The sequence below is a fragment of the Gavialis gangeticus genome, unplaced genomic scaffold, assembly GCF_001723915.1.
Source record: "Gavialis gangeticus isolate Ggan-Ray unplaced genomic scaffold, GavGan_comp1, whole genome shotgun sequence".
Lineage (NCBI taxonomy): Eukaryota > Metazoa > Chordata > Crocodylia > Gavialidae > Gavialis > Gavialis gangeticus.
The window spans coordinates 57,206,009-57,232,910 of NW_017728994.1; the positions used below are offsets into that span (position 1 = coordinate 57,206,009).

General features: G+C 43.3%; 1 long non-coding RNA gene across 1 annotated transcript in view; it reads right to left on the minus strand.

Annotated features, from left to right (window-relative positions):
- The window catches only part of LOC109287641, a 27,636-nt gene extending 9,107 nt beyond the window's left edge, over positions 1-18,529 (minus strand). Inside the window, exons 1-2 of the long non-coding RNA XR_002094923.1 lie at positions 18,104-18,529; positions 13,827-13,941 (exon numbers count right to left, since the gene is read on the minus strand). This is a non-coding gene — a long non-coding RNA (uncharacterized LOC109287641). The remainder of the gene's footprint in view (positions 1-13,826; positions 13,942-18,103) is intronic.
- Between the last annotated feature and the right edge of the window lie 8,373 nt (positions 18,530-26,902).

Here is a 26,902-nt window from a genome sequence, read left to right on the forward strand (position 1 = left end):
GGGGGGGGCACTTAGTTGTGGCACAGAAGTATAAGAGTGGATATGGGGCTTTTGGCCTGCCCCTGGGCCAGCCCACAAATTGTGCCCCCCCCAGACTCAGGAGGTACCAGTCACCCCTGCTGGCTGCTGTGCAGTCTCCCCTGCACCTCCAAATCCCATACCATGTGGTCTCCCCTGGACTGGGAACAGAGTTGGTGCCAGAGCAGGAGCTTGAGCCGGAGCCAGAGCTACAGCTGCAGCCACAGCCATAGCCACAGCCAGTGCCTGCCCTGGGACACACTCGAATCCAAGATGAGGTTCCCCCCCCTACCCCCCATATTGAATGTGGGGTAGGCAACTGTCTTGGATTCTAGTAAATATGCTACATACTCTTAAAATACTCAAGTAAAACCTTCCCTGAAAAAAATCAGACTTGCATTCTTAGAGCATGCACAAAAATACTACAGTACAAAAGTTAAGACTTTAGGAGGCCCAATTGTAAATTGACCCCATAAAAGTCAAGTGCAAATTTTATGGTTCTTTTAGAGAAAAAGAAGAAGTGGACTTATAATCAGAATAATAGAGTATATGGACAAGATAAGATTTAGCATTTTAATTATTCATTCTCCCGCTTTTGAGTGCCTGACTGCTTTTCAACAAGGTGTTAGGATTGTGATATTCCTATCTTTCACATATTTATCCTCAGAACCTTCCTATGAAGAAGGGAAGAGCTATTCTTCCTATTTTACAGATGAGGAAACAAAGCTCAGAAAGACTGCAAGTACATTCATAAGGCACAAGACAGTAGCACAGGGATGCCCTGAGCTAGGTCAGTACGTGCATTTCCACACAGTGCTGCCTTGCATCATGTAGATTTTGCAAACATATGTTGGCACCTAAAGATGGAGATTTTAAAATGCCATAGTGCCCATCTGCATGTCAAGGTATCTAAACACCTTCAAGGCCCTAAGTGGTGCACTGAAGGTCACCCAGGAGGTCTATAAAGCAGGAAACAGCACAGGGGTTCCCCATATCCAGCAACTGGGGTGATGCTCCTTCTTCTTCCCCACAGTATATTTTACTGTTGCTTAGCAGCCTTAATATTTTTTAATACAGCTTTAATAATTTTCAGAATTATCCAAGAATTATTTTAGCTCTCCCCCCTGCCCTTTTGTGTCACTAAATGACGATACTGCTCTGTACCCATTACATAAATTGGTTTCAGGGAACATAAGACAATTAAAGGAATAAAAAGGTTGTGCCAGTCCAATAAAGGTTGAATACTGACATCCCTCATCTCTTTATAGCTTTAAACTGTTATGGAAACAATACATCATTGCCACTGGAATGTCTGCAAGCAACACATTGCCCCATTATCAGCTTGATTCACTGCCAATTGATATTGCCGAGAGTCTTTCCTTGGATTGCAAATGGGCTTTGGATCAAGGCCCACATACTTAAAGGGCATGCGAGATGCTTACTGACAGGAGCACAGCAAACAAACAGTACAGCCCCCAGTATTTTTGCTTCAGTCTTTCACACAATTTGTTGCTGTCAGGAAGTCTCAAAAAAGAGACTCCTCAGAACGGACTTTCTTTCTTCTCTGCTAGTTTTAAGAGAGAGAGAGAGAGAGTCTTTCTAGTTTTCAGGTAATGGCAATTCCTTAAATATTCAACCTTAAAAATTTCCCAATTTATGATTCAGTATCAAAATTAAGGCTATCAGCACATACAAGCTGTTCATCACTGATATCCTGCAAATTATAATGCACGATTTAAAAACAGAGTGACCATACATCCCGGGCAAACCAGAATAATCTCGGCTTCCTTAGTCCAGTCCTGGCTGGTTGGTCAAGGTCCCAGAGTGGAGTCCAGCAAGGATGCAGCCTGGCATGGCGCACCAAGCAGGCATGGTGCACTGAAGCAGGTGCAACCCTTACTCCAGTCCACCCACCTGGCTCCCACCTGGCACCAGCAGAGCCTGCCTGCTACTCTACCTGGCACATCATGCCACTCCATCACCAGACTCTGCTCCAGGACTTTTGACTGACTGGCTGGGACCTGACTACAGAAGCTGGGACTGTCCCAGCTTGCCCAGGATGTATGGTCACCCTAGTTAAAAAGAAATGGTGAATCTGGCAGGAACAGCTTGGAAAGCCTGCTCTTGTTTTGAGTTTTGTAATGTAATGGGATGTTACTGAGCCAATAAGAACATTAGACATTTCAGTTATGACATGCAATGATAAGAATTTGTATGTGAAGGCAATAAGAAATAAAAAAAATAAGACCTGAAATATTAATGCAAAACCCAGATTCTACAATATTGGGGGGGGGTTAAAGCCAAGCTACTAAAATCAAGAGCCTGCATGAGAGGTTCAACTTCATTTTTAAAGGCATGTTTTCAGTTTTCCATGGCTGTAGTCAAGGTTTTGAGACAGGAAGTGAATGTAGCCCAATGGCTTAAAACCAGAAGGCAACAAAGAGAATCCATTGCAACAAAGCAAATGTGAACATGGTTTCATATTGGGTTTTTTTTTTTCTCTTTTCCTTTACTGGATACCTTTACCTCTTTATCATAAGACAGAATTTGGATCCAACATCTGCATAAACACATGTCTACCATTTTGAATACAAGATCTCTGTTAGTAGGGAAGGAGGGTGGCAGACTTACCATGTATCAGTCTGATCCCTTTGAAATTGTTTTGTATCCACTCTCTCCCACAATAAGCAAAAATTATGCAATAGTACTGCCCCCTCCCTTATGTTCCATCTCCATCCTTAAGATCAACTGAGAGCAAGCCCCTGCAAGTACCATCTGTGCACCAAGATGGTTCAGTGAAAACATGTGGAAGGTCACTCTCAGTACTTGCTCCTCAATGTTGCAACTCCTTCACCTTTAAGGCCTGCCATAACCTAAGCCTAGACATCTTCTGGAAGTGCTTTAGGACCTTTTTCTTTGGGCAGTCCTAAGTTCTGGGGCACTGCTTGGGAAATTATTATTATTATTATTATTTGCTATTTTATGTTTTATCTTACTACTGTAAGCCATCCTAGGCCCTTTTTGGGGGAGGGTGGCATATAAATCTAATAAATACATACATTTAGCCACTGTTTCCTACCTGCATCAACTACCCAGTTTAGCTTCCACTGAAACAGACAGCGAGGACATACAAAACAGTTGCAACAGTTCAGCTGCTGTGCATTCATAAACTGTAACCCTTCCCTTCTCGTCTTTCATTCAGTATAACTATTTTGTTTGTCCACATGCAAGATCTTTGTTCTATGGCCAACATTGGGTAACACATTCACATAGTATAAAGACTTCCACTGATTTCAACGGACTTTGGATAGGACCTGTTCTCACAGAAGTTATGGAAAGTCCCCTGTTTATATCAAGGAGTGCAGAATTAATACCAATATTATCTGCAACAGTCAATACTTAATAACATTTTACTTAATAACACTTACTAAAGCTTATTTAAAGCTTATTAAGCTTTACTTAATAACACTTCTTTTTCTTCAAATCTAGCCAGCAAATTAATTTAAAAAGTGAGATAAGGCTTTCTTGAGTGAGTACAAGTCCTGTTACTACATATACTAAATATTAAACCTATTACTAACACTACCCAGTCAACCCTATTACACAACCACAAGACAGTACCCTAGCCTGCCACAAGTAAAGCAGTGGGACAACGGTGGCCAGTGTCCTGCTGTTGCAAGGGCTGTTAAAATATGCTTGACAGATCCAAGGGAGAGAACTGAGTTGAATTTTCCATGCAATTTCTCTACTTTTGTATGTTTTTGCACTGAAAGAGTGCAGCGGGGCCAATATTTGGTAAACAAGGTTTATCCAAGAAGCCATTTTCTTTCAGCTAGCATCAGTCCTAAGTGCACACAAATTCCCTGCAATGCCTTCTGTTATCTATTCTGGACAGAGTCATAGCAGGGAGGTAGAGATGCCAATGAATTAGTGATTTCTCCTGGCTTAGTATGCTGCTAAAACAAAAAGCGTGGTCATACTGCCCTCTGCAGGATATGTCCTCATGCATGATGGAGAATTACTGTGAAGGCTGCTCTGAATTCATGCAGTACAAAACTTCTGTGCACAATCTACGTTGCATATCAGCTTGCATCAATACGAAGTATTCTTAAATATGATCAACCTGTTTCCTATCCCATAGTTCTTGATATGGAAGATCTAAAAAAATAAACCACTTTGATTTGTGTAAAGAAAGTCAAAATACAAAGTCCTGCAGCAGGGGTATACATTCTGGCTCTGCAAAACCCCAGACAAACCAGGCTATCTTGACATTTACAGTTTATTGTGGGCCACATTATCTTCACTGAGCCATTTATAAAACACACTACCTGATCTTCTCAAGATATATTTCTGTCATTTGGCTTTGAGAAGCCCATATAAAGAAGTTATCACCACTCAGAAATGTTATACGTGAAAACAAACATTATCCTTACATTGCAGCTCTGATAATGAAATATTTGCATTATATGAGCATCCAAAGGTTCTGATCAGCCATAAGGCTCTATTAACATAGGCTCTGTACAAACACAGGGCTGCCTACATTAGCATTTCAGAAGCTGGGGTGAGGGCCACACTGTTACAGGGTATCGATAGAAGAGGTAACCAGGTGGGGGGCAGGGATGCGGAACAAGAAAATTGAGGGCTACTCCATCAGTTGCAAAACTGTCGAGTTCACCTTCCTGCCTTGCTCCTGCTATGGCTTCTAACTCAGCCTCATGTATCTCCAATAGGAACTGAACTGGGCCTTTATGGATCAGCTCACACATCCAGGATTTGTGATGCATCAGGAAGCAATTCAAAAGGACCAAGTTCTGTGCATCTGTTCTGGAAACAGAGTTTAGCTATGAATGTGTGTGTCCCAGCCCCACAGCATTGCTAACAGGCAACCCTCACTTTGATCAGGAACAGCAGTAGGTAACAGGAATTGGAAGAGTGAATAAAAAAACCCATATGTGTGTCTACTTAAAAACCCCTTAATAATATTTTCTGAGCACATTGCACACAATTACAAACTACTATTAGGGATCCCAATGCATGATAAGAGAACTCAATTAGTTGATCTCAGGTTGCCATTGCCTTGGGGGAAGTGGTTTTCACAGTTCAGTTCCACTTCCCATGGAAGGTTGATCTCCAAGCTCACAAGTCTCCCTCCACATTGTATCCCTGGCATTCATTAACAAAGCTATTACAGGAGGTCATGGTCACAAGGACAAGACAAGGTCTGAGGTGTTCACACCACGGAGGACTTATGCAACTGTGTGTGAATGTGCGTCTGATTTGCACAGACAGAATAGGACAGACCTGTATCCTCCCTTTATGCAGATCACAATTCCTGTCACAAAGACCTGGACTTGGAATCCTAGCTTATTTTACCTAAAGAAATTTCTTCCTTCTGGAAATCACAGAGTCATAGAAAAGTAGGGTTGGAAGGGACCTCGCGAGGTCATCTAGTCCAACCCCCTGCTCAAAGCAGGACCACCCCCAACTAGATCATTGCAGCCAGGGCTTTGTTGAGCTGGTCCTTAAAAACCACCAAGGATGGAGATTCCACCACCACTCTCGATAACCCATCCCAGTGCTTCACCACTCTCCCAGTGAGAATGTTTTTCCTAATATCCAACTTAAACCTCCCTTGCTGCAACTTGAAATGACTGTATCCCCTTCTACTTACAGTCCAAAAATGAAGTTAGTGAGCAAACCTGAGCACCTCTGTCCCCTTTTGGTGATAATGTCTCCCTGTTAACATGCCATGAAATAACTCTGTACTGTGCCTCCGTACAAAGGGATTTACATTTTGACTTGGACACACATTTCCTCTTAATTCTGAACTATGCTAAAAGGACACCATCCCGTTTCTGTATTCCAATAGCTATGGCTCACAACAATTTTGTACGAGTCAAATTAGATTCACTATCCGGATCAGAATTTGCTTATGATGAAACAGATTATCTGATGATGTTTTAGGGATTGAGAGATTACAACCCTTAATCCAAAGTAATGATAAAATCTTACTACACATTATAAAGGAAAATCCATACAGCCGGAACAGAATCAGATGTTTATTCAAAGCTCAGGAATCTCTTTGCACGGTAAAGACTAGGACTGAAATTCTCCTCCCAGGTCCACACACATTCTGATATACTGCACCACCCTCCCTGGAGGTACAAAAGAAGTATGGCTTGGAGGTAGGGGGCAACAGAAAATCACCCCCCTAATTTGTAATATTTTCAGCTATTGCAAATGCTAGAATTTCAAAAACAAAATTAATCCTTAACTTTGTCGCCTCATTTTGCCTGATTTAACTACCTCATTCAAGGAGTACTGGAGTGCTTAAAGAATCAACATCACTACAGTACCTTTGTGAAAACCACCATATATTTTCATTAGGAAAGATAAAATAAAAAAAATTCACCACGCATCCTCAAAAGCAGAATTTCTCCTTAGTGCTACTTATGTGTACTGAAGTAAGACCCAAGGATATCAGTTACAGGTAGTGCTGGGCACTGTACAAACCCACTGTACCAGACCCACAATTTCTCATTATTCTTTCCTTAAAGTTTTAAGTTTCATGTTTTGGGGGACAGAAATACAGCACTATCTTACTCAGTTGATCTGCTCCTTATGTGCATTCAGAGGCTTATCTGCTTATTATACTGACCAAAAACGCATAATTTTTATTACTTTTACACAGTTCTGTTCGCACAGAACAGCACATACATCTCTGGCTTCTCCTTTGGCTTGTGGAACACCAATACAAGGATAGGCTTATCTGACTGCACAAAGTGTTCAAGTAGGCAGTGGTGATAATGCTTACTTTCTGGCTTCTGCAATTTCCTCTTCTTCAGATCTCTGATTCAGTTTGTGGGCAGTAACAAAACATCTATTTATGTAGTGATCCCCATGTTATTTTTTAAGTTATTCTTCACAAGTGCTCTGATTGATACCTTTCTGATTTTCCTTAGGAGAAGCTGATAGCTTGATGTTTTCTAGCCAATCACTGGCAGGGGTCAGAAGAAAATGTCTTCCCTGCATGTACAGATTTGGCCAGAATTTTTTTCCACCTTCCTCTGAAGCATGGATCAGCACAAAGGTAACTAGAAAATATTTCATGGCATGCAAAAAAACAGAGATCGGACTAGATGATCTAATGGCCCTTTCTGACACCTCAAATTCTATGATATTGTGACAGAGCGAGAAGTTTTAGCCATAATATAACCCGTAATTGGTAATAAACAGTAAAACTTATGTATGAAGTCGTAGTGTCAGATATTCAGGTGGTGTCTATCAGCTGACAGCGCTCTGTTGATTTCCACAGATCTGCTTCAGTTTAGAATTTCAGAGTATCATTTGTTATTCTTCTAATAGGTGTAGGTTTGTCTCTCCCATGGGCAGACCTAGGAGTTTGAAAAGAAGTGCAGATGGTGTGGTGTATCATCACATGTAGCACAATGCATATTTTTCTCCAAGTAAAAATAAACTAGAAGTTTTGCTAATATGCTAGAGGTCTAGGGAAATAATACTCAGTTTAAGATTGAAGCAAAAACAAATTTAACTATTGGAATGTGCATTAACTTGCTATAACATATATTTTGTATAAAAAACCCCACAATAAACTAGGCAAAAATAATCCAAAGATGTTGTTTCTTTAATCTGGTTGCCATTAGAATTAAATCCACATTTATTTGAAATTCCTAAAACAAAATATAGCCTTCTTGAGCATGTTGACAGTGTAATGCTTCACTTTAAGTTATTTCCACATTAGTTGATGTTTACCTGAGTTAAAGTTTTTAGTTAGAGGTAAAAACAGTCTTCAGGGCTGTGAAATAGGAGGTACGTTATCAAGAGCAGCTAATGGACAGAGGAACTGCAGAATAAAGGCTGGTTTGATTAGTGGAGCACCAGGACCATTAAAAATGGAGACAAAGTGCTTAACATCTGTGGGATGAAGAATTTAGAAGGAACCAGGTAGATTATAAGGAACCATGATGTCAAGTGACTCCCTCACTGCTGCTGTCACTACCAGGTGGTTTGTTTTAAAATGTGGGTGGACAATAATTAAAAAAGAGGTGGAAGTGCACCCCCCTGAATCTACTCCTGGTCCTTCCCTCTACTATTTATTGTCAGGAAAGTGAGTCAAAATAAAGGATTCCTCAATTATTTCTTCCTGATGAGAAGTTTGCATACACTTATAGTTAAGCTGCTAGTAACAATGAGAAGTAGAGCTGGCCTTAGGGGTAGGTGGCATGGGAGAATGCCTATGGCGGCCTGGGCAGGGGGCCGCCAATGGCATGGTGGAGCTCTGCAGGCAGAGGGTGAGTGGGGACAGCAAGGTGCATCTCTGGTCTTACTATTTAGGCAGTTAAGGGAGTTGATTCTTAACCCTGTGAAGTAAAGAACAATAGATCTGTAGAAGACCTAGCCGTACCATAAAAGTCTCTCTCTGTCTCTGGACCGGATAGTCTCCTTTAAATTCACCCACCACAACTTAGGTGGAAAGGAAGGAACCAAACTAGTATGGTCCTGGGAGATAAAGTTCATGTTATTCTCTGCAATTTAGCAAGCTGGCTCCTCTTCACAGGGCTCCACTATCCCCATACCCCGTCCTTACCACACCAGATATTGTCAGCATTGATCACAATAGCTCTCCCCTACGGAGTTGTAATCTCTATGCTACCTTGCTTAATGTCCTGGCAGCCAGTCTCTTGCTACTGACCTCTTGTCCCCTTCTTCACCCCACGGGTCTCAAATTATACAGTCACACACAAGCTCTGCACCCTTCTCCTTCAGGCCAATGCCACAAACTCACATTTTTGCTCAGTCTTTCTTTCTTCCTTATTCAGGTCTCAGGGACGAAGACCTGCACTCACTGGACTCAAACCTAATGGCTCAGATGCAGCAACTCCCTCTTCATCCCCACTCCTCAGGTAAGTCCAACCACAGAACAGGCTTTGTGGTCAGGCCCAGAGAGTGACAGTCAATGGAGCCATGTCAGCATGGTGCATGGTGACCAGTGGCATCCCGTAGGGCTCTGTACTTGGACCAGTACTCTTTAATATAGTTATAAACAATCTAGATTCATGTGTTAGAAGTGGAGTGGCTAAATTCGATGATGACACCAAATTATGGGGGAGGGTGGTCACACTAGAGGATAGGGACCAATTGGGGCTGACCTGGACAGGCTTGCAAGGTGGGCGAATCAAAACCTGATGGCATTCAACACGGAGAAATGCAAGGTGCTCCACCTCGGGAAATAAAATCCACATCATACTTATAGGCTCAGCAGTGCTACACTCCCTAGCACCACAACCAAAAGAGACTTGGGGTCATAACTGACCACAAAATGAACATGAGCCACCAATGCGATGCCTCAGCTGGCAAAGCAAACAAAACCCTGGCTTGCGTCTACCGATGCATCTCAAACAAGACCCAGGAAGTCATCCTCCTGCTTTACTCGGCATTGGTGAGGCTGCAGCTGGAATACTGTGTCCAGTTCTGGGCTTTGCACTTTAGAAGGGATATGGAGAAGCTTGACAGAGTCCAGAGGAGAGCCACATGCAAGATTAGAGGTCAAGAGAACAGGCCTTATAAGGAGAGGCTAAGAGTCATGGAACTCTTCACCCTGGAGAAGCAAAGGCTCAGGGGGTCTTGGTGACAGACTATAAGTATATATGCAGTGTGCATCGGGAACTAGGAGAACATCTGTTCACCAGAGCACCCCAAGGGAAGGCAAGGTCTAACAGTCACAAACTCCAGAAAGATGGTTTTAGACTAGACATAAGAAAAAACTTCTTTACCATCCATGTCCCCAGAATCTGGAATAGATTCCCCACAGAAGTGGTGGAAGCACCTACTCTGGACACTTCAAGAAACACTTGGATGCCTATCTTGCTGGGATCATTTGGCCCCAGCTGACTTTCTGCCCCTTGGGCAGGGGCTGGACCTGATGATCTAGCGAGGTCCCTTCCAGCCCTAATGTCTATGAAATCTATGAAAGTCTGTCTGCCAAACCCTCTTCTGCCCATCTCCGATTGGCCCCATACTGTCACTGCACCTCTGTGCTCCCTCGAGCTTCCCCTTATGCTGCTCCCCTCTCTGGAGAAGAGCCAACTGCTTGGTCTGCTCTCTTTTAACTTCCTGCACCGATTACCTGTGTGCCTGGCCAGAGCTTTCCATTTGCTGCTCTCTTGACTTCCCCAGCTGATCGTATTAATTACCATCCAGGGACTTCCATTCAGCTTTTCTCCTGCCCAGGCTCGCTGCCACAGTAAGTTTCCTTTTCCCCTTTGTTCCTTCAGCGTTTCATGACAGGGTATGCTTACGGTCCTGTCACAGGGTCATTAATGGGCCATTAACTCCCTTAGCTTCCTGAATAGTAATACAAACCAGATCTACACTGCTGGGGGAGGGTGGCAGCTGCTCAGCATTGGTGGCAGTAGGAGCAGGACCAGAGGGGCTAGAGTAGAAATACTCATTTTAATTTTCACTGACCATGACCCCTGCAATCATCTGCCAGTGTGTCCAAGGGTGTGCTGGGATGCTTGTTGTAATTTCACTAGCTATGAAATCTGGAAGAAAACAAAATGTCACAAGTACCTAAGAAGAGGAAACAGGAAATTTTAAGCTTGGTTAATGACTGCAACGAAAAAAGATGTAGACATGAAAAAATACTTGAATTCTGTTAACGACAACCCATGCAGTAGTAGTGAGACAGTCACAGTGGAGACATCAGATGAAAAATACATAGATGATCCGTGATTCTACTTCCAAGAATCATCCAAGAGAAACAAATAGACCCAAGCAAAACAGAAATTCTTCATCTGGACCAGAATAATATCGATGCCACTAGTGACAGATGAAACAACTCCCATTATAAGTGCTGGCGATGACATTTCTGATCCTGGATTTCTGATCCAATCTAACGCCTGAAATTCAAGGTCTGCTAGTGATCAGTGGTCTACCAAAAGTAAAGGACATGGATTTTTCTGTGGATGATCAGAATCGCCATTTTTCTATGATGTTTTTATACAGAAAACTTAGAAATGGTGAAGTTCTGAAGTGACACTGGCTGCCTTACTCAGAGTCCACTGACAAGGTTTTCTGTTTCTGCTGCAAGCTCTTCAACTTGAATACAAAATCATCCCTCTTGGGCTTTCTATATAACATGACGCAATTCCCTGACAAAGAAACTTTGAGGAAGCACTGTAAGGACCTTCATTGTGCACCGACATATGGAGAGAGCTCTGACATTAATGATGTCAACCTCTCGAACAACTTGGCTATCTCCAAAGTCTACTTCCATTGGAATATAGTGCTCCTTAAGAAGTTTTACAATCTATTTACAGTGGAGGTGCACTGATATATCGGTGCCATATCAAATTGGTACCAATAAAAGGAAAATTAACGTTATCGGCTATCAGCTTTTTTTGGCTGGTGTACCAATAAATATAATATGCCTTCTGGCCAGGGCCCCTGGATACCATGTGCATGCATGCAGCTGCATGCATGCACATGGCCCAGAATGCAGCCAGGCAGTGTGGAGAGCAGTGCCCTGCCAGTAAGTCTATGGAGGGGAAGGGGCATGAGGGAGGGAAGGGGCATAGGGGTGGCAGATCAAAGCCACCATGGTAAGGGAGGGAGTTGAGCAGGGGCTGGGGTGCTGCCCAGCCAGGGCAGTGAATGGGACCTGGGGTCAGGGCAGAGAGTAGGACAGAAGTGTGAGCAAGTTGTGCCTCCTGCTGGTGGATGGGTAGGGGACACACACCTGATGCAGGGCCCCTGGGTCAAAGTCAGCAGAGCAGAGAGCCCTGAGCCCAGAGCCAGCAGCCCTCATCTGCCCTCACCCCACTTGGCTCCACTTGTTAAAAGTGTCCCTGCATTTAAAAAAGGTGGCGATGGTGCTTAAACTTTAGTTCATTTGATAAGCTTTAGTTCAAGTGCCCCCGCCATCATTTTTAAATGCCAGGACACTGGATGAGCTGCCTGAGGCTCCGTCCTGCTCCCTGCCCCCGTCCCAGATCCCATTCACCACCCTGGCTGGGCAGCGCCTCCAGCTCCAACCATTGCCCCTGTCCCTGCCCTATTCCTTCCCTCACCATGGGCGCCTCAATCTGCCCCCCTCCCCACATGCCCCTTCCACTACACAGACTTACCTGCAGGGCACTGATCTCCACGCTGCCCAGCTGCATTCTTGTAAATCAGTTATCTGATTGGTATCAGTTGATACGGCTGGTTAATAATCGGGTAACAGTATTGGCCAAGAAAACCTTTCAACGGTGCACCCCTAATTTACTGCAGTGGACTTCAAGACAACTTCCCAAACACATGAATAGTACTCAGGATCCTGTTAACCATTCCCTTAATGGTGGCAAGCAGTGAACAAAGCTTTTCAAAGCTGAAGCTCACAAAAGCATATTTGTGATCAACCACGGGAGATGACAGGCTATCTTTGCTGGCCATCCGATCTATTAAGAATGCCGTGGCTCAAAATATACACCTGTCACCAACAAGATCAGAGTTTGCAGCAGCAAAGGCACTCAGAGTTGTCTTCCAAGCCTTAGAAACTTGATGAACAAAGTTTTTTATTTGTTATTATTCTTTATTAGGTTAGTGCTTTATTTAATGTCTAGTGTGTCACTTAGCTATAATGCTATTTTTATGACTTGCAAGCATGTGCAAGCATTTGCCAGCAAATTTTATTTTTATCCAAATTCAAATGCAATTTAATTCAAATAACAATCATAATATTATTTGAATAAAATTTAATTTATTTTAATTTAATTTAATTTTGTGTAATTTCCTCTTTTGTATTTTGTTCAGTTATGTATGACAAACTGTTGAGATTACTGCTTAATTTCTGAACTGGGAGTGGGGGAGGGGAGGGTGGTATAGAACACCAAAATACAAATTCACCCAGAGCATAATTTTCCCTAAGGTTGGTTCTGATGAGACGCAAGGATTTTGTGGGATGATATCTTTTATTGGACCACCTGTGTAATTGGGAGAGTTGTTAAAATGGGGAGTTAAAAAGTCAGAGGTATCCATGACTTCCTGGAAAGTTCTGATTTGTTAACTAATACTGCAACCCAACAAGATCAATTTTACACCTGCAACAGATAGAACTTGCCCCAACATCAGTGCATATTTTATGCATAATTTAAAGCATAGGAGTTTTCCTTATCCAAGATGTTTATTATGAGAATCCAAGCAGCATATAAACCAGCTTTGACACCACACTCAAACTCATACACCTTGGCAGACAACACCTGCAGGAAAGCAAGAGAATTCACTGAATGCTTTAATGGAGACTTACCATAATATGGAAGGTGTTTAGTGGGAGTGCAAGGAATTCAGAGGGTTCTTGACTCAAACAAACCTGGAAGTTTAGAACTAAAATAAAGGTTAAAGTCACTTGTGTTATGGCTAATTATAATAGGAAAATGTGTTTGTAACTTTAATCATTTGTATTTTCCACTGACTTCTTACACTGAGGTGGCCAACCTACATCACATGTTCTTCAAGCGGCACAGGCAGTCTCTGTGGCAGACTGGGGAGGGGACAGACAGCACAGTGGCAGAGTGAGCAGGAACCAGAAAGCAGAGCAGCAGATCAGGCAGGGCATAGAGCTCAGAGTGGCACTCAGGGAAGATGCAGAGCTAATTCATGACACACTTGCCTAAAAAGTTTGGCTCTCACTGTCTCTTGCCATAAATACAAAGTGACTTCCAGGTATTGCCTTATAGAGCTAGGCAATGTCACCACCAATCTGGTAATTGGACCGCCACCTACCATCTGTAGCAATATCTACTTACCACAGCAAGTTCAGTATCCATTTCTCACCATTCCGATTTATACAATCATGTAGAACTAGGGTCTAGGTCTGGAGTAGAAACAGGTCAGCAGGACCCAAATCTGAAGCTCTTGATCCTGAAGCAAATATAGAATAGTCAGATGTAACTTATCAATTACACTGTAAAGTATCATCAAATTATACTCATTTTCCTACACACTACTGTATACCAGATGCCAGCGTTACCCATCTAGAGTGAGTTGTCATGGTACAAAGAGTTGTGCGGTTGGATGAAATTGCAAGTGATTTGCTGGAAAGCAGAAAACATTCTGGAAAGCAGAAAACAGCCTGGGAAGCTTGGGTGGCTAATGAAAATTTCAGCATGACTGTAGTTTGGCTGCTTGAAAACAAGTCTGAATTGATGTCATACCTCTAAACCTCCCAAGGCTCAGTGGGGCCCTGGAAGTGTAGAAGATGCAAAACAAAAGACATAAAAATTATCCAAGCAGGAAGCTTAAAATGCTGTGGTATTTATTCCTTTAATGTAACAAATCAATTTTCTCTCTTCCATGGTCCTTTCTTACACATTTTCATCAATAAAGATGAGGGGACACCAAATCTGAACACTGCTCATTTGGGGACTTAGATGACTGACTTTCTTTGAAATGAAATAAGCAAGAGCCCCACACTACAGAAAGGATTTGGACAAATTGGAGAAAGTCCAACAGATGGGACCAAAAATGGTGAGGGGAGTCGGGGACAAGACTTTTGAGGAGAGACTGAGGGAACTGGGCTTATTTAGTCTAGAGGAGACTGAGAGGGGACTTAATAGCAGCTGTAGGCTATTAGGGGGGTTCAAAAGAGGATGGAGCTGGACTGTTCTCAGTGGTGCCAGATGACAGGACAAGGAACAATGTGCTCAAGTTGAAGCAAGGGAAGTTTAGGTTAGGTGGCTAGGCAGCAGTCAGGAGTCTGGCCTCAGCTCAGTCACTGCCTACACGTGTGTTTCAGTGCAGTAAATAACCCTGTTGTAAGACAGTACTGTCCCTGACAGTACTATATTATGGCTGATTTAATTAGTTTACAGCACTCTAATACTGGCACATGTGTAGATGGTGATGCTTTACAGTGGATCTGCAGTAAAGTGCACGTGTAGATGTACCCAGCATGTCTTAACAATAGTAAGGATTTGACGCTTAGAGTCTTGCCAGGGGCTTGTGGGGGACCTATTAGCACAGGAGCCACAGAGATAGTTACTTATTAAGTCCATAGTTTGATCCTTTTAATTGCATCTTACTTCTTTTGCAGCCTTACTGACTTCATACAGTGGGATGCTACTCAGTGGACACATCTACACATGCCTCTGACTGCGCATTTGGTACTACCTAGACCCAGCAGCACATGGTTATTTTTAGATGCTACATAGCCAGCCATCACAGTTTGTGCCTGCTGACGCTACATTGCCATAGCTCATCGTTATGGGGAGGTAGTGTCTCATGTAGATGTGCCCAGCAAGAACAAAGAGGGCATCAGAATCTCCAGTGCTTTCACTTTCTGTTTGGAGTCAGTTGACCTAATGAGACTTGGCTGCCCATTGAGATACTTTGGTATATTGCAGGCTGTGAAATTTCAGGATGCGCTGTCACAACCTGTTGCCTCTGCGACCTACAGCTTTCACAGTCTCTCATTTTAAGTGACCTGAGGATGGGTACTGAAAGCTTGTCTACTATCTCTCCCAGCTAAGCACCAAATCCTCGCTATCATTAAGACATGCTGGGTGCATCTACATATGCACTTTACTGCAGAGTAGACTAATTAGCTCCGCAGTAAAGCGTCACTGTCTACACGTGTGCCGGGATTAGAGTGCAATAAACTAATTAAATCCTCCATAATATAGTACTGTCGGGGACAGTACAGTCTTACAGCAGAATCATTTAATGCAGCAAAACACACGTGTAGATGGTGACTGGGCAGGGGCCAGACTCCTGACTGCTGCCTAGCCACCTGGCTCTGCAGGACCAGCACCTCTGTGCCCCAGCCAATCCCTCCACTGCCCAATGCCACCACCCAGAGCCCAGAGTTGACCACCCCTTGCCAGCCTGGCTCTACTCTGCCCTGGGCTCAAATTACTGTTGTCCCATGTGCACATGTACATGCTTTGACAAGGAGCATTTTACTAGGGCTGTGCAAAATGGCACCATTCCCTTGAGTTTTGATGGTTCGAGGGAACAGTGTTTCGAATCAAATTTCATTTCGAGTCGAAACAGCTGTTCCGTTCCATTCCGTTAAAACAGAAAGCTGTTTTGATGCCATTTCGAGTGTTGCTGGGGATGGGACGTCAGACCAGCTGGGCTGACTTCTCATCCCCAGCACTACATTGCACTGGGGTGGAAGGCAGCCCAGCCGGGCTGCTTCCTGGTCAGTGCCCCCACTAGATCACACTGGGGGCAGGAGATAGCCCAGCTGGGATGACACCTGCCCCCGGAGTGATCAAGCACAGGGCCCCCGAGAAGCAGCCCAGCTAGGCTGCCTCCCACCCCCGGCGTGATCAAGCGGATGGGGATGCCGGATCTTGTGCTGAGAAAGGGAAGTCAGCCCAGCTGGACTGACTTCCCATTCCCAGCCTATGGTCAAAACATTTCAACTTTCAAAATGTTCTGACCAGCCGCATTTTGTTTCAAGGCTATTTTGACTGGCTTTGTTTTGTTCCAATTTTGCTGTTTTGACCTCGAAATTGGTTGAAACAGTATCAGAACAAAACGGCTGGCGAAATTTCACACAGTCCTACATTTTTCTCTGGCCCAAACTGGTCTGAAGTTTATCATGTGGCATTAATTGCACATGTAGATGCACCCACTTTCTTCTATAGGTAGACCCATTGTTTTATTAGTCTTATTTTTAAGACTGATGCCTTAATCTGTCTGAGCAAGGGTAACCCAATCTAATGTTAAATGAATAAAAATGTAATTGCTGCAAGTGGTAGAAGGTACCAGAATCACTGTTAAATGAGCAAGTTTGTTCTGCATTACTATTGCCCCCCATAATTTTTTTTATTTTTTAAAACACTTCTACCAAAAGACCACCTAAAGAAGAAGGTCTGCTAAAAGTAGTCTTAGCTACTTTTAACTACAACACATAGTAAGAACAATTATACAACACTGTACAAAAAATGTCAGGAACAGATTAGCTGCATTTGGATAACAATTCAATATAAAAATAAAGAAACTTGCCATTCAAAATCTTGATAGGACTAACAGCAACTACAGCTCTTTAGGGCAGGGAAGAATGTTTTGCCAAGGCAGAGTTAAACAAGGCAGAGTCCTTCAACTTCTTCAGAATGATATTTGCAATCTAAATATGTGCATGCATTTCAATTAAAAACGGCTAATATGTTGCAAGTTCATGTACACTCATGCCTTACTTAGATCTTCTGTTGAAGATTTTCAAACACCAGATTAGATTTTTTTAAAGATGGTCTCCTGTTTTGCAGCTGCAATTATGGACAGATTCCAGTGAAGTCATTTAGATAACTACTATGAGCTCAATCCAGTACTAGACACCTAACTAAGTTTATTTACACCTGCATACAATTGTAGGGATAAAACTGTAGATACTTAGAACTGCCCAGAGGATCAATATATTCCAAGGGCAATTTGCTGAAATCTAAATGCACGGAAAGATAGATTCACACAACAAAAAAATAAGATCTGATCTATTGTTTGTTCCTACCATCACTAGCGTATCTGTCTGTGACAATAGATGAGAATACTGCTTACACCAATTTGAGCTGTAATCAAAAGCAAAAACTGCAATAAAAGAGAGCCATGAATCCGATTACCTCCTTCTCTGTATGTTCATTTGACCATCTTGCTAAACAAAACTAAAACTGACCACACTTGAGAGTGAATGCGTGCGTGTGTGCAAGCGCATATGTATTTGCTGAAAGTAATTTTCCTGTATTAATGCTTGTGGAAAAGGTAGGTAATATTATGTTGGACTATGTTGATACAGGATTAGGATGAAAGTATTCCCAATGGAATAAAGATCATGGTTCCTATGCAAACTGCACCTTAGGGCACCCCCATTTAGGTAGCACCTGGTAGCGACACTCGAAATGGTAGCACCCCCATTAGGTAGCACTTCAGTTCAGCACCTGCAAATCTTTTCTCTAAAGGACAAGAATAGTGTTAACCAGTGAGCAGACAGCTTTCATAAAGCAAAGTATTCATTATTTGGAACAAAGGCCTTCAGAGAAAACAGCACACACAACAATAGGCAGCTTGTACACATCTAGCTTACCAGGTGTTCACCCATCTTCCACATGGAGACCCTGGCAAATCTGCAATACTCTGTACCCTCCCACAGGGCCCATTTTTGTTTCTCTCAGTCTCACACCTGTCAGTTTTCAGATAATGTCTCTGTCTTGCAGGTCAGGGGCTGTTACTTCACACAGTTTCAAGTGCTTTGTCTCCTTTGAACTTGGTTGAATCAGTCTGCGTCCCTCTTCCCCAGGGAGGCGAAGCTTCAAGACTTGTCAGCTGCATTGTTTTGTAAAAAGGGATAAGCATCGTCTTTAGTTTCTGGATGAAGCATCCTTTATTTTACCAGTCTAGCCAGGAACAGGATTCCTAATGAGACCATAACGATCCATATACACATTGTATATACAGGCAGTCCTTGGACTTACGACACAGTTGGTTCCTGAAAACTGCATCTTAAGTCGAAACGTTGTAACTTCGCACCAATTTTCCCATAGGAAAGAACGTTATAAATGGGGATTGGTTCCTGAACCAAGACTTGATACCCTATTTTCACCAAAATAACCCAGAATTTTGTACTCAATCAATTATAGATGAGTAACATAGCTACTTTAATGCATTTATATTGTAAATAGCAATTGTATTGATTTGGAAGGACTTCTTTGAGGTGACTTCGTTGGACTTTTTGAAGGGCTCTTAGTTGGACTTTTTGAAGGGTTCTTGGCTGGAGTCTTCTCAGGAGTCCTGGCTGCAGGTTTTTCTGGAGTCTTGTCTGTTTTCTTAAAGAAAGTGTCCACAGAAGTTTGGACAGATGTTCTCCAGGGAGATGGGCGATGCAGCAAACTTGTTCGCTGATGTGGTGTCGCAACAGATCAAGCGTTGTAAAGTCAAAACTGATGTCAGAAAGTTGAAACAAGGTGTCAATTTATAAACATTGCAAGTGTGAAGCATTGCAACTCAAAACATAGTAAGTCGAGGACTCCCTGTAGTCAATACTTCTGTCTCTAAAAATTCCACAGAGTCTATCACATTTCAATAAAACAATCTTTGAATGGTCCACGACTCCAGGGCTTCTGTCAAGTCATAAGTCACCTTCTGAGGAGCAAATACTTGCAGGAACGTTTCACACTGTAGGGGAAAAAAATCTACATGTTTCAAGATGTACACCCCATATCAAAGGCCTGTATTGAAAATTAGGGCTCGAATCCACACCCATACTAGAATTAGACCTTTTAATGCTTTTTGCAAACACAAAGCAACTCAATTACCTTCTTAAAAAGGTTTTTTTTTAATTTGTCAGTGTCCCATGGACACAAGTCCCTTTCACTTAAAAAAACTTTAATAAGTTTGGAACCTGGTGTCAGATAAATTTATCTATTCTATTAACCCCCGCCTGTGAGAAGAATGCCAGGCCCTGTTGTATCACAAACTCTAGTTTTAATCAGGGTGGGAAGTGGTGGGATCAATGAACAGAAACAAAATAGAACATCAAGCAATAAAATCTGCACAACAGGGCAAAATCTTATAATGAATATTGATGTGAAGCCCAAAAGGAGTAACAAACCGAACTTCCTCAGCCTGGGGATTAATCAAGCCAGCCAGGCCTGCATAGAGAACCTTATCTTCCCACAGACATTTTCAACCCTTCTCTTTAGCAGAACTTCTTGTACCTCTCCCCTTAAACACCTGTGCAGGAGAACAAGCCAGGGATGCTGAAGCTACTCCCTTGTATACCGAGAAAATTCAAACAGTACCATACAGTGATTCTAATATTCACAATGAGAACTATTGGGTGGGGCAGGGAAGTAAATTGGCTCTCTATCACCACATGAGACTTCTATCAATCATTCAATCTTTTTCCTCTTTTCTGTTCAACTGTGACTTTTTTCAAGTTTTTCACTTGATGCAAATTTATTCTCTGCCCTTTCTATGGAATCTGCCCCTTTCCTACATGTGCAATGTTCCCTTATGAGGATGCAAATGCACGACCTTTTCATGCTGTTAACCTTAGCTGTAATCTAAGATGCATGCACTGTCATTCCAAGATAGTACTGTTCTTGTTAAGCAGACACCGTCACACAGCTTAAGTGCCAAAATTTGGCTCTTACACACATTTTTAACAAATAGTTCTTCTTTCAGGGCTTTTAGAAATGTCAGAGAATCACAGAAAAGTAGGACATCGGAAGGAACCTCCAGAGGTCATCTAGTCCAACCGCCTGCTGGATCAGTGAAAGTGGGTTTGGTTCAAGAGACAGAAATAGCTCCCTGCAGGGCTGGGAACTTAAATAGTTTAGCACTGTGCTAGCAGTGAACAGAACATGAAATGGCATATAACAGACAGTGACACCAACAAGTTAGCTTCTTTGCCCCAGGTAAGAAAAACTTACAGCTTATACAGTAAAAGGTCCACCAGATTCTTAAATTTCTGTATGATTATTGTTTAATAATTGCAGCTCATAAAATCAGACTCATAGAAAGTTAGGGTTGGAAGGGACCTAGGTCATCTAGTCCCAACCCCTGCTCAAAGCAGAACCATCCGCAACAAGATCATCCCAGCCAAAGCTTTGTCTAGCTGGGTTTTGAAAACCCCCAAGGATGGAGATGCCACCACCTCTCTGGGTAACCTGTTCCAGTGTTTTACTGCTGTCCTAGTGAGAAAATTCTTCCTAATATCTAACCTGAACTTTCCTTGCTGCAACTTGAGACCATTGCTCCTTGTTCTGTCACCTGCCACCACTGAGAACAGTTTAGCTCCATCTTCTTTTGAACCCCGCTTCAGGTAGTTGAAGGTTGCTCTTAACTCCCCTCTCGGTCTCCTTCCTCTTCTCTAGACTAAATAAGACCAGTTTCCTCAGTCTCTGCTCATAAGTTATGTCCCCCAGCCCCTCACCATTGTGTCACCCTTCCCTGGACTCTCTCCAATTTGTCCACATCCTTTTTGTAGTGGGGGGTCCAAAACTGAACACAATATTCCAGATGTAGCCTTGCCAGTACTGAACAGAAGGAAATAATCACTTCCCTTGACCTACTGGCAACACATCTACCAACGTTATTAGTAACTCAGATAAGGAGTTTAAAAAGAAGTGTTAAGAGGCATTCTCTCTCCTACTGCAGCCCCTGAACTAACTGGGAGAATTCCCCCATCACAGACAAGGTGTAGGGCCATTGCAGCTATCCTATAGGGCCCACCCTACAAAAACAGACATGGGGTGGGACACCCATTGCCAGCAGAAGGCAGGCTGGCAGAACTCAGAAACTCCACCGAGGGCCATGTCAGCCCTTGGAACATTGGTTCTCAACCAGGGTGCTACCCTAAGGTGTCTTGAGATCCTTTCAAGGGTGACATTGGGAGCCATGCAACGTCAGCTTTGTTAGGTGTGCAAACATGATTCACAAGATAAACCCAGAGATTTCAAATAGGATTCCATAGTGTTAAAACCATTCTGACATGCTGTGGTCTTTCCCAGTTCTTTGCAACAGACAAATGGCTCTATCAGTTTTCACTTGCTTTTTGACTACAGAAAAATAAGAGCTGGCATTTTCTGAGGGGTGCCACAAATGCGTTATGAGGTTGAAAATCACTGCCTTAGAGTAACCCTGAAACAGAAAGAAGCAAAAGTAGTTGAAAGCCACCCTAGGCCCCTGGTATATGTTGATTTAATGGCACGATGGGATCTGATCCCCCATTCCAAACATCACACCTTCTGCCATGCCACACATGCCAGGGAGGAAGTGCAGTTTTGGGATTAGGCATCAGATCCCAATCACGTTGTTATTACTTGACAGTGCAGGGGGAACCTGGGATAACAATTCTGGGCTCTACCTGCACTGACACATTCAAAGCCAGATGTCACAACGCTTCACACAAAGCTGACAATTATCTTACAGATTCTAAGACTCATGGCTCTCTGGGGACTGAGGAGAAAACTCAAATTATTGTCAGCCCCAAACTCTGAGACAGCCCCAGCTCCCAGGTCTGGTACACCCAGGGGTGTCAGGGAAGACAACTGGCTGATTCTTGGGTCCGGCCAAGACAGACCTAGGTTTGACACTTGGGGCTGACGGTCAGCCAGCTGTAAATAACATCTGCCAAAAAAGATGCTAGGTGCTGGTTTTAAAGTCCCCAGGGAAGATCTTTCAGCTCCCCCCTCAACCGAACCTACGGCAGGGGCCCACAATCAGTTGACTGCCTGTCCTGGCCACATGTTAGTTAAATTTAAGGTGCCATTAACTAGCCATAAGCATGTTCTACATCATATTTAGAATGCTTTAGTAGCCCGTTTCCCATTTTACGGTGCCTTAAGTTGGGGGTACATATAGCACCCTACTAATTTCTACTGTAATTAATATGTTAACCATGGCATAAATGTAATGTATAGAGAGAATCCTAGTTGCCCCCATAGCTGAGTGTCTTGTGCTAAGCCTCTAAAAGGTGCAGCACAAAAATCTCACCTCAACCTATATATTATTTTGCATTAACCCTCTGATCATTTGTTGAAACTCTGGGCGTTAACCTAGTTATCAGGGACATAAACAGTTATGGTGCAGTTACACATGACTCTGCGAACGTGCTTTTATCACTCCTAGACCTCTCTTTAGCAACAAGCTAAACTATTTGCGTTACAGACAAATGTATCCATTACAGATTGGGGTGCGGCCATCAGGCAAAATGAAGGTCCTCAAATGTAAGAGGCTAGTTCATTATTTCACTCTATTTAAATTCATTTAATCTGAGCAATTTCATATTCAAATACGCGTTTTGACTCTCCGCCACACCTTAACCTATCATCAAACAATAACTAAGCTGGCATGTACTCCAGCAAAGAGGAACAACCCACGCTTCAAAATATTGTGTTGCCCACAAATGCAATATAACACTGCAAGGCTCTGTTCCAAATGAAGTTAATGGCAAAACTTCTGTAGAAACAGGATCAGGACCTAAACCAGGAGGTGAAAACAGGATTGTTACATGATGTATCACTGACTCCAGTTTCAAAAGTGAAGCATCACAATGTTGTTTTTTACTTTCATTGATATTAACTTGGCAGCAGTTTGAAGTGGCATGGTGATAGTTGTTTGTAACTGTACTTGCCTCAGCATTTCCAGTACTACAAGGCCCTACTCTTATATTAATTTAAAATTAATATAAAAATTAGGGCTATCAAACGATTAAAAAATTTGATCATGATTAGTTGCGCGATTAAAAAAATTAGTTGCAATTAATCGTGATTTTAATCGCACAGCTAAAAAACTCAAAATTATGCGCAGAAAAACTAAAGGTGTGTAAAAATAATGCAGGTACTTTGTATGGGTGGGGGGTGGGGTATGTGTGTAGGGCTGGAAGCCCAGGGATGAGGGGTTCCCACACACGCTGGCAGGATGTGAAATACTGTGGGTCAGGAGTGAGGGGCAGCAGCAGGGCTGGGGGGGCTGTGGCTTGGGAGTGAGGGGCAGGCACACACATAGACACTGCCTAGCAGGTATGAGTGGGGGAGGAAAGGGGTGTGCTGGGGCAGATCAAGGCCTCCATGGTGAGGGAGGGAGTAGGGCAGGAGCAGGGGCAGGGGCTGGGGTGAATGGGACCCTGGGGCCGGGGCGGGTCATGGGATGGAGCTGCAGGAGGCTCCTCCAGGGATGTGGGGGGCCACTCCCACCACTACGTGCACCCCCAGGGGAGGCTTGGGGGGCATGTGCCCCCTGGACTCGTGCACGGGGCAGAGGTGGGCTGCCACTATGTGCTGGGCTCTGCACCCTGTTGCCACTGAGCCCAGCACACAGTGGTGGGAGTGGCCCCCCCATGCAGGCGGCAGCTGCTCATCTGTGTCTGTGTCCATGCACACCCTTTCTGCCCCTGCTCCAGCAGTCCCGAGCCTGTGCCCAGGCTGCCCGGTGGTACCCTGAGCTACCACCACTGCCTAGCGAGCCAGCTTGGCAGTGGCAGTGACAACAGGAGAGGAAAGCCCGGGCACAGGCTCCGAAACCACGGACACAATTAACACGTTAAAAAAATTAAACACAAACAACGATTAATGCGTTGTGTACATTAACTGCGATTGATAGCCCTAATAAAAATATGTGGTTATAACAGGTAATGTAAGCTTTGAGGAACACATTTTGCCAAGCGGCTACAGCTCCAGGCCCTATGTACTGGAGATTAGCTGTAGAGTTATTCACAGTAACTCAATTTATTGTGTTAATAGGATTAGGAGTAATCATATAATGGGAAGATTCTTCTTTACAGGGTGAGATTCGGAACTGAGCAGTCTTAACATGGTCATAAAAGTGACTCCTCAAGCTGGATTCGAAGCACATTTTAACGTTCCAAGTGTTTTTAAAACTGTTTTATGCACATCAGGCGCTCCTAGAATAATAAGAGGCCCTCAAGCACTTAGAAAAGCTGTGCTTTACCATCTGTGATCAAGTGATTTATGACTTCATAAATTATGAAGTATGCTTAGAAATACTCTCATTGTTATAAAACTGCCTCACTGTATATCTTCATGGCACCTAAACTCATCAGCTTTTTTTGTTCATTCTGTTATCCATCTAGATGGAAAAGTCTCACTCAGGAGCAAAATGCTATTTTTGCAAAGACAAATGCACAAATGCAAGTGTCCTTTAAAGACAACACATTCTCCCAGACACCTCAGTAAAAAGAAAAATATAAGACCTCAAGGATGATCCGAGAAACGCGCACAGAAGAAAACATGTGCCGAGAGAATACAGTACAGAGGACCAAACACCACATTTAAATTAGGATTCATGAGCTAGGATATAAAATCAGAATGTCATACTCCCCTACATCCACAATAATCCTTACCAGTGTCACAGGGAGGTTTGCTGGGGGATCAAGGAAAGACCCTAGCCTTGTGATATCCCAGCTGTCACGTCTTGTTTATTCAGGACCTTATCGTCACATTCAGTGAGAAAAATCTGTTCCCCTACGCGGTTCTCTATCTGTGTCCAGTATTTCTCTTCCTTCTCCATTTTTTTTGCCTCCCTCTTTCTCCCTCTACCCTGCTTGTGTTTCCTTTGTTCTTCCCTTTGCGCTTTCTTCCCTACAGCAGCTCAATGCGCATTTCACTAAAATAATTGGCAATAAAAGAGTTAACGCCGACAGTGAGATATCAACACTGGACTTTAAATGTGACACTCCAATCAGATAAATGGAGGCTAGGAGTTCACACAGCCGACTTGTTGTCAGAATTACTGCCTGCAGATGCAAAGCGGCTTCACTGTGTTTGCTCTGTTTGGAAATATTTCTTCCAAAGTGAAGGCTACAAACAAACTTCTTTTAAAAAGAAATTACCCTTCTTCTTTTATTTTCTTTTAAAAGAAAGCTGGGGCTAGGTCCTGCTGTCCATATAAACGCATCAAACAGGCTGAATTTGGCAGATGGACCATTCTGTTGACATCCCTTTCCTGGATAATGTATTAAATGTCATTATTAGTAGCCTCTCAGCAGCACTTAAGTGTCACAATCTTGTGCCAGGATCCCATCAGATGAGGCGCTGCATAAATACATGCTAAAGAAATAGCCAAATAGCAAGCTGTCTGGGGCAGGGACCATGCCAGTGAGCAGACTGAAAAGCTTTTTATCTTAATCACACAATATAGACAATTTCCACCATCTGATCAAATGGTTTAATTACTACAATAGAGCATGAAGACATCTTGATTTCCTTAGTTCATTGTCCATGTTCAGAGCTGACATCTACTAAGAAAATCCTGTAAACTAGGGACTGAGAGTAGATAAAAATTATTTTGAAGCTTTTTAAAAAAACCCCCCCACCTGTTTCTTTTACTTACATTCTTTTTTAGAGATCATTTACAATATCCACCACTTTTTTTACACCTGCTTTGGCACAAGGAGCAATATACAACTTGTATTAACTCCCAAATAGTAGTTTTGCTCATTTGTAACCCTCACTTGTCACATCATAGTAAATTTAGGCCCCAAACCCACAAAACTCCTAGTGGCAAAATTAAATAGCTTGGTATTGGCAGCTGCAAGACAACAAAAATCAGGAGTCAGATCTGCTCAAGAGATTTAAAAATCATAGTTGCACTCCTGAAAGTCACAGTATTTATTTATAGCTATAGGTAGGTAGGTAGCCTGTTGATCTCTCATTTTTAAGTGGCGTGCTCAATCCTAGTGCATGTCACAATTAGCATCCCTCAGGCTCCCAGATGCACTGAAAAAAATAACGTTGACTTTTTGAACACTACAGAAGCTCTTGGACCTGTAGTAGTCTTGTCACCTAAATAATACTGCTCCTCCAAAATCAACCCTAATCTCTTAACCCCAGTATCAACCCAGCATCTACACACCCCTGCCCCTGCACTCAATTCTGCCTCTTCCTCACCTTCCTTTACTCATTTTAGGGTTCTTCAAACACCCACTAAAGCCTAGAGGAGACCTGGGCAGCAAGAGCAGGGTCTAATTCCCACCTCCAAAGCTGGAGACCTCCAGGCAAGAAAAGCAGAGGAGGCTCCCCCTTATTCACAACTGGGAGCAGAGCAGTCCCGAGAGCTGGGGGCTCCCCTCTCCCAGCACAAAGGCACCCCACCCTGGCTGCTACTCCCCCAGGAGGCGGCACCTTCCCCTTTCCAGGGCCCCCTCAAAACGCAAGCGGACCCTTCCCCTCCCCTGAGGTTGCTTCCAGCCCCCCTCAAAACACAGTCGGATGCTTCCCCTCTCTTGCAGCTGCTTCCAGCCCCCCTTAAAACATAGCTGGATGCTTCCCCTCCCCCCCAGGTTGCTTCCAGCCCCCTCAAAATGCTGTAAGTCCCTTCCTCCACTCCCGGGTGCTTCCAGCCCCACTCAAATCACAGTCAG